This window comes from Ambystoma mexicanum, chromosome 6q, assembly GCF_040938575.1.
Source record: "Ambystoma mexicanum isolate Mex_15411 chromosome 6q, UKY_AmexF1_1, whole genome shotgun sequence".
In the NCBI taxonomy this organism is placed as follows: Eukaryota; Metazoa; Chordata; class Amphibia; order Caudata; family Ambystomatidae; genus Ambystoma; species Ambystoma mexicanum.
This window is the reverse complement of record NC_090937.1, coordinates 576,409,179-576,417,456: the sequence shown is the minus strand read 5'-3', so window position 1 is coordinate 576,417,456 and position 8,278 is coordinate 576,409,179.

Sequence of the window (8,278 nt, the reverse complement as noted above, 5' to 3'; positions counted from 1 at the left end):
TGTGACAGGGGAACTGCTTATCAATCAACAACGGAATGCCTGGAATCCCAGCAATTCTCATGACTCTCACCAAGCCTTTTGCAGGCAGCAGCAAACACAGACAGATCTTTATATTTAGCTCGCTGGAATACAGGATGTTCTGGGACAGCTGTGTAAGCACACCCAGGGAATTACTCAAGGACATTTGTTTACCAACTAAACCGAACTGTGGGCACTAAGCCTATTTTTAACTTATGACTGAGTGGTGGCACGGGAAACATCTGCAGGCTGAGCTTAATTTGCAGAGTATGAAGGAAATTGAATTCTGTGTTTTGTTGATAAGAAAAGTGTCTCTGGACCCAGGAAACAACTACAATTAGATTGTTAGAAAACACAATCATGGGTTCAGTACGCACTGGTGTGTAGATAAGCAAAGTGGCACTGGGCCCATGAAACAGCTAAAATTAGATTGTTGTAAACCCTATTTCTGCAAAGTAACCAGACTACATAAATCTGTAGTGTTGCTACGAAAACTGCTCACAGAGGGGCTATGTTTTCACCCCTAGCAAGGGGGTGTCTGACTCCAGCAGGGGTACTGTCAACCCCAATATCAGAGTGCTGGGCTGATGGCCCCCTGCTGTGACACTAATTGCCTCAGAACAAGAAATTGCAACTCTGTGAAGGACCTTGACTTTCAGCAGGATTTGATTGTGGTACCAGGAGATCCCTACAAAGCTGTTGATTGGAAACTGGGCCTGATGTTTATTCACAGTTGGTGTCAACAACATCAAAAAGGTGAGCACCAGGTATTTTAAGAAATGTGTTTTAATGTACTGGAACCATGCAGCTAAGGGCGGGTGCTACTGTATTTATTGATATTAAGGCCCTTTCTGAAACAGGATGATTAAAGATGTTGCATCGTGCTTACAATGCACTTAAAGACACTAGGCCGTGCTCTTAATAATGTGTTTATAAATGTACAGTTTGTTTAGAATGCTTTGTGGTTTTTCATCTCAGCCAGGATAGCGCAGATGTTCTGGTAGTGTCGTATTGCATTTCTGTGTGTGTCTTTATATGGGCCTCATTCTGAGTTTGGAAGTAGCCATGGTGCTGTTAGCGCCATGGCGGCCTCCAAAACCAGGTCCGGGTCTGGTCTGGTGGAATGGGGACTTACCGGGACATTCCGACCTAGGCGGACCCGGTAAGTCCCCAATCCAAATGCCATTCCCCATTCCCATTTGAGCCCCCATAGGGCTCAATGGGAAGGCGCTAATAACAGTCCTGTTATTCGCTCCAAGGTCCCTTAACGGGTCCCGTAAATAACGTGTGGTCAGCCCACACGTCCTTTGCAGGTCCCGCTAAGGGACCTCGGAATTGGGTGGTAAGGGTTTAACGGCACCAGTCTCCTTACCGTTGACCGTTAACCCTTACCACCCAACTCAGAATGAGGCCCAATGTGTTGTTTTTGAGATTTTTACTACAATGCTTGGGAACAAGTTGAAAATGTGAAGTGGATTTTGTAAGTGTTTGGCGTTTATGGCGCAGCTACACAATCAATCAGACACTTCAATATTAAACTCAGAAAGTATGAATTCGAGAAAGCAAAGTCAGCGATCCAGTATTCAGAATCTGGAATTTCACAGAGTCTCTGATGGTGTAAACACTGTCATATTCTGCAAAGAATGCATTTCTAGTTACTATTCCATTTTTATTTATTTTCTTTTATGGGTTCACCGCTGCCCTTATAGCTGTCCCAAACATTAAGTTTGCACAAAATAAACCCAGACAAAAACATTGTTTCACAAAAGAAAAGGACTCGTGGCACAGGGCAACATTCTGCCTGTCACCCTATAGTCAGGGCTAAAAGAGTTGTATACTTTAACACTCTAGGTTAGTGTTCATTTCGTTTTTTGCAACACTCGCCCTAGCTTTATAAAAGTTTGGAACCATGACCATAAACACCTGTACTCATTCGACCAGCCAAAGGTTTTGGATTTGAGATTAAAAGGCTATGATATATTTTGCTGTGTTTCTTTTCTAAGGCTGGAGAGTTTTAGAATAAAAAGTCCTAGCTCTCATTGTAGACATGACCAGCATCCATAGCTCTGATATCCTAAGAGAATTATACATATACGCTGTAAATATATAATAACTATGTGTTATTTCATTTAACCCCAAGCCATCTCCCCAAACGTGTTACCGTGTTACTGTGTCACAATGACATGAGAAACATTTACATGCATAGGAGGCTGGTTACGCATGCACAATTATCTCTCAGCAACAGTCTGCACAAAATGCACCCAGATTTACCGGGAACATATTTGTAAACGTTTTAGAGTTATCAACTTGGTTTGCAGCTTAGCGAGATGCACAAGGCCTTAAAATTCCCAAAAAGGTTGACGTTTAAAAATAAGTGCACAAGGAACATGCCATGTTGTGGCTGCTGTTACCATGCATTTTGTAGCCAACAGGGTCGCCGTACAACATCAAATAACCCATACTATTGTGAATAAAATCTGAATAAAAATGGTTGTTTTAAATGTTAATAAAAACGTGTTGTTTATAACACCTAGTTTGAGGTTTTATGTTCAGCTGTTATGGGGTGAATATGCCCAATCATGTAGTTGTTGGAAATATATTAAGACAAAGGGACGTTGACAGGTATGGAAGGATGATTCGAGCTCGTAGCATCATCTGTCAAAATAAAAAAGCCAGCATCTGGAACAACAACAGAGTTCTACCCTGTGTCTTAACTTATAATGTGTGATTAAAAACATAGAAACTGTTTCTTTAGCCCATATTTGATTGCTGGTCTCCATCATATCCTAGCATTACACCTCTGAATAAAATAACTTTTTAAAAATCAACTAGCGATGGGTGTTATTATACATAATAAATAGGAACACATAATAAAGAGCCAGACCATTTTATGATTTTGAACAAAATGTTTTTATGTAAAAGGCCATATTTAATACAAAAAGGAAAAAAGATTATGCACAATCTGGTCAATGCAGCGAGAAAAAGGTTTAATGCAACTACAGAATATACATGCAGCTTCAAAAAACAAACTCTAAGACACTCAGTTAGGACAATGCTTCACACTTAAAAACTGTTGTGGCCTCTGTCACACCCTGAAGGGATGCTTGGTGCTCAATACCACTACCTATAGCGTTCGATGGTAGCAGCACTTTCCCAAATGTATAACCCCTTGTGACAACAAAGCAACAAAATCTGTGGCGGCTCCCTAGGCCTGCATCCTTAAGCAGCGACATTCCCAAGACATTGATTAACAAGCTGCATTGAGAAATAAAAAAAAACAATCTCCATCTTTGAACTGCCCCATTCGTTCACCAGTGTTAAAGTGCCACCATAGGTCATTCAGAAACTGTGGCTGACTCCCATGATCCCTGGGTCTTGCTGGCCCCTAAACCAGATGGGACGTGTTGCGTTAGATGAATCAATCGGCATAAATCCATGGGCTAGTGGTTGTTGGTTGCCACAATCCACGTCCAGAGACTCTGCCGGCTGTGCCATCCATCTGTTGGAAGACATGGCGGTTCTAAATAGAAAGAATATAGAATCAGAATAGAACACCTTTTACACAGGGACAGCCATCAATACATGACACATGACCAAACATCTCAAGCTCAGTGTAACACCTCAGCGCATGTCCCTGTAAAAAAGAACAAATACACCATTCCAGCATCTTGTGTGAAAACATCTCGGCTGTAACATTTGCACAACATGTCTGATCTCTGGCACATACTCAAATACTAACTTCACATTGTCAGCATTGCCAATATTGTAAAAAACACTGCAAATGTCCACCTCATAATTGTGATTTAAAGCTAACATTGCAGCTTTCACATGTAAAGATTTGGGGAAACACTCTGCATTCCCTTGAAGACAGAGAATAGACACATTGTGCCTCATTACAAGTCTGGCTGTAACCTGCCGGGGTGTACCGGCGGCTGGCCGCCGGACTCGTAATACCATTTCCGCCGCCTGAGATCCCGGTGCCACCAGGACATTACAAGTCCCGGCGGCCTGGGATATCAGGTGGCGGAAAGTGTAAGTCCCCATTCCCATACATTCCCTGGGACTCCATGGAATGCGGACACAGAAGCACCAGCACCGTTGCTAATGGTGCGGATGATTCTGTGAAAACACTGCAGGCGGGTGCCGTGACACCCAGCATCTCAGACCTGTTGGTCGGCAGTGGCCACCGCCCGCAGAGTTGTAGTGTGGCCGTCTGTGACAAATCAACGTACGGGGCGCCAGTGGTCCAGGGATGAATATCAGTTTCTAACCCATCAATCAACCCCGCACCTCTAGTACACCATAAGGGATACAAACAGATTGGAATCCAGGTGAATTATAAGACCTCCTTGTCCAATTTTGGTAATGTGGACAGAATGGCAGGCTTATCTCAGCAAGGTTGTGAATCATTGGCTAGTTGCAACACAGCAAAAATACAATTATTACCCAATGATAAAAGGGACTGTCCAGTCAAGGTTGTATAAAAATATCTACTTTATTATTACTACAACAGACAGTTCTAGCGCACTACAAATACAACCACCCTGTAAAGGAACACAGTGGACAGACAGTTTCACGAAGCAAAGGGATGCACTATGGATACTAACAGGAGGGTAGTTGGTAAAGTAATCAGTCTTACAGTTCCAGGTTATTCAGTTCCAGCACCAAGGGGGGAAAGGGTCGTAACTGTCTCTAGGGGCCTTCAGAGAAGGGCCATAGGGGCAGAACCACAATGCACCTGGTGCTGAAGAAACTCTTGGTGCTCAACAGCGTCAAGGTGGTTCCAGAGTGCTTTGCAGCCCTTGAGGCAGAGTTAGTGGCAGGAGACAGCTGCAGGTACCAGGCGGCAGGCAGTTCGGCAAGCAAGGCTGGACAGACGTCTGTAGGCTGTCGGGCGCGGCGGATCTGGGCCAAGAATTGTTGTCTCTGTGCTGGTTAGCAGATCTGGAATGCTGGTCGAGGCATCTTGGACGGCTTTTGTAACTGCGGTGTGACAACAGTCAGCAGTGCGGCCGGATGCGGTTTGAGGACTCGACTGTCTCATAAATGTTCTTAAAAGATGGACGCTAGATGATGCTTGTGGGGCACTCCTCCTAGCTTTTTCGCAGGTCTCATATCTTTTCAAGGCAGATGTCCCAAGGCTCAGGAGAGTGAGTGCAGGCAACAGCCTTGTCCTTTGTCCAGAGACTCTCTGGCACTTCCCATCTAGGAAGCTTGCCGGCAGGACCTAGCAGGGCACGCTGAGTCCGGTATCTCTCTCTGTTCCCTGGGAGATGTTTAGGGGAGGGATATTGCTTCACCCTTTGATACTCCTGTCCTTCCTTCACTGGTAGAAGATGTAAGGTAGGCTGTACCTTCAGACCAGGTCCAAATGAGTCCAGTCCTCCTTCTTACTCCTTTCTAAAGTCATCAGATGATCTGCTAAGTGAGGGGTTCAGCCCTCTTTTAAAGCCAAATGGGCCCCAGTGATTGGTGTAGGTTAATCTTACCTTAATGGACCAATCCTGGGTCTCCACCAACAATCTTCTGTTATGCATGAGGTCAGGACCGGAGTGTTCTGCAACATGACAGACAAGGGGTGACAACACATACCTAGGTCCCACCCATCTTCCTGTGTGTTGTAGATCAAAGAGTCTCTCTGATTAACTGAGCCCTCTGTAATGCTTGATTAAAAGCACAGGTTTCCCTTGTAGTATATGGCGAGAGCAGACTTCTCGCCTCCCCCAAATCACATACTTCTCCCCTCTGAAAGGTGTCTGCTCGGCTGGGACACCTGTGGCACCTGCTGGACCCAGACAGGGCATGCACTAACTTTCATACAGCGAGGTGGAAACTAGCTTCAAGTTGGCACATTGCATACCAAAGGGGTGTTAGCCCCACCCTTCGCGTTGTCTATCCGGAAACCAAGCCCCTCAGCAGGCTTGCTTCAATTATCTCATTAGTATGTGCTGCCACCAGCTGGAGTAGACAAAAAGAATTCAGATCCATGGAGCCTTTCATATTTAAATGAGATTGCTCTTGGCTGGAGGAAGGTGTGCTTCTGGAGATGCTTTGATGTACCTGGGGCTGTCACATTCCAGATAAATATGAGAGGGGAAGATGGTGCCTGTAGGCTGTGTCTTCCCTGAGGACATGTGACTATGCGTTGTGTGCGGGAAGCAGATGAAATGGGTGCAAATGGCCACACACATTTCTCAGAGGTTGGTCTCCCATCATTCATTTTCATTATTAAAAAATCAAAAAGCTCAGACAAGCGCACTCTCCCCGAGCGGATGGTTGTATTCCTCACAACGTCCAGAATGGTGCTGGTACAGTGTGACCGGCACCCTTATTTGAAGGCCTCCACACTTGTAGTGAGGCCCATCCTGTTTCCTTTCGTGTCAATTTGCTCACGGAATAAAATAAAATATGGCACCTACTTGGAAGTACAAGCCAAATCCAGCACAATCTAAAACGTGCATTGGCACAGTCATGAAAACTTAAAAGAAGTCAGGTTTTACACATCGCCAAACATCTCAAGCCGGGTATGACACATCTTACGTAGCATTTCAAGTAAGATGTAACGCCCTGGCACTTGCCACCAATAAAAATGTCATCAACTCTAGTATTTTGTGCAAATTAATCACAACTATACAATTTGCGCAACATGTGTGATCTTTGGCACATACTGATCCCTCTGTACAAAATATTTTACACACTAAAAATATTTTATCGGTGCTGTGAAACTAAAACACGGCATTGTGCATGTGCAAACATGCTGCATTACAAAAAGACAAGTCCCCCAAAAGTGCAGTCAGGGTTTATTATGTGCAAAGACTTTGGCTTTTTTATTTTTTTATTGAATGTTTAGGCCAGATATAAGGCCAGCGGTGAGCCTATAAAAAGAAATAAATAAAAATGGAATATTAACTAGAAATGCATTCTTTGCATAATATGAAAATGTTTGCACCATCAGAGACTCTGTGAAATTCCACCTTCTGAATACTGGATCGCTGACTTTGTTGTCCAAACTCATACTTTCTAAGCTTTAATGTTGGAGTGTCTGATTAAGTGTGTAGCTGCGCCATAAACACTAAACATTTAAAAAACCCTCTACACATTTTCAACGTGTTCCCAAGCAGTGTAGTCAAAATCTCAACAACAACACACATACAACCACACACAGAAATACAATTCGGCGCTACCAGCACCTCTGCATTATCCTGGCTGACATGCAAAACCACAGAACATTCTAAGCAAACTGTACGTTTATAAACACATCATTAAAAGCACAGAGCTGTTTAGTTTAAAAATGCACAGCCGAGTGCCTTTGAGCGCATTCTAAGCATGATTCAACATCTTTAATCAGCCTGTCTCAGAAAAAAGGGCCTGAATATCAATAAATACAGAATCCCACACCCTTAACTGCATGCTTCCAATACATTAAAGCACATTTATTACAATACTGCTGTGCTCACATTTTTGATGTTGTTGAAACCAACTCTGAATGAACAGCAGGACCAGTTTCCAATCAACAGCTTTCCAGGTGTCTCCTGGTAAAAATCCAGCTAAAAAGCAATCAGTTGTTCCAAGTCAATTACACTCACAGCAGGGGTTCATCAGACCAGCACTCTAACGTTGGGATTGACAGTACCCAATTTGGAGTCAGATCCCTCAGCCCCCTTTTAAGGGGTGAAAACACAATACCTCCCTGAGCAGTTTTCTAATCGACACATACAGATTTATGTATTTCTGCTTACTTTGCAGAAATGGGGTTTGTAACAATCACATATTAGCTGTTTCCTGGGTCCAGAGACACCTTTTTATCACCAAAAACAGCTTTCTATTTCCTGCATACTCTGCAAATGAAGCTCAGCCTGCAGATGTTTCCCGTGCCATTCTTCTGTCATAAGATCAAAATAGCCTTGGTGCCCACAGTTGGATTTAGTTCATAAACAAATGTCCCTCGATGTGTTTACACAGCTGTCCCAGAACATCCTGTATTCTGGCATGCTAAATATAAAGACTTGTCTGTGTTTCCTGCTGCCCGCACAAGCCTTGGTGTGAGTCATCAGAATTTCTGGGATTCCTGTCATTCCATTGTGTATTATCATATGTGGTTGAGCAGTACAAAACCCCCTCCCACAGCAGTTCCCCTTTCACACACTGTTTGCTGACTCACAGAGTGGCAGAGGGACACGTGCAAGCTGTGAGATATGGGCTACATACTCGATAAAAACAATAGTTTGACTTGTGTATGGGGTCTGTGAAATACAGTTTA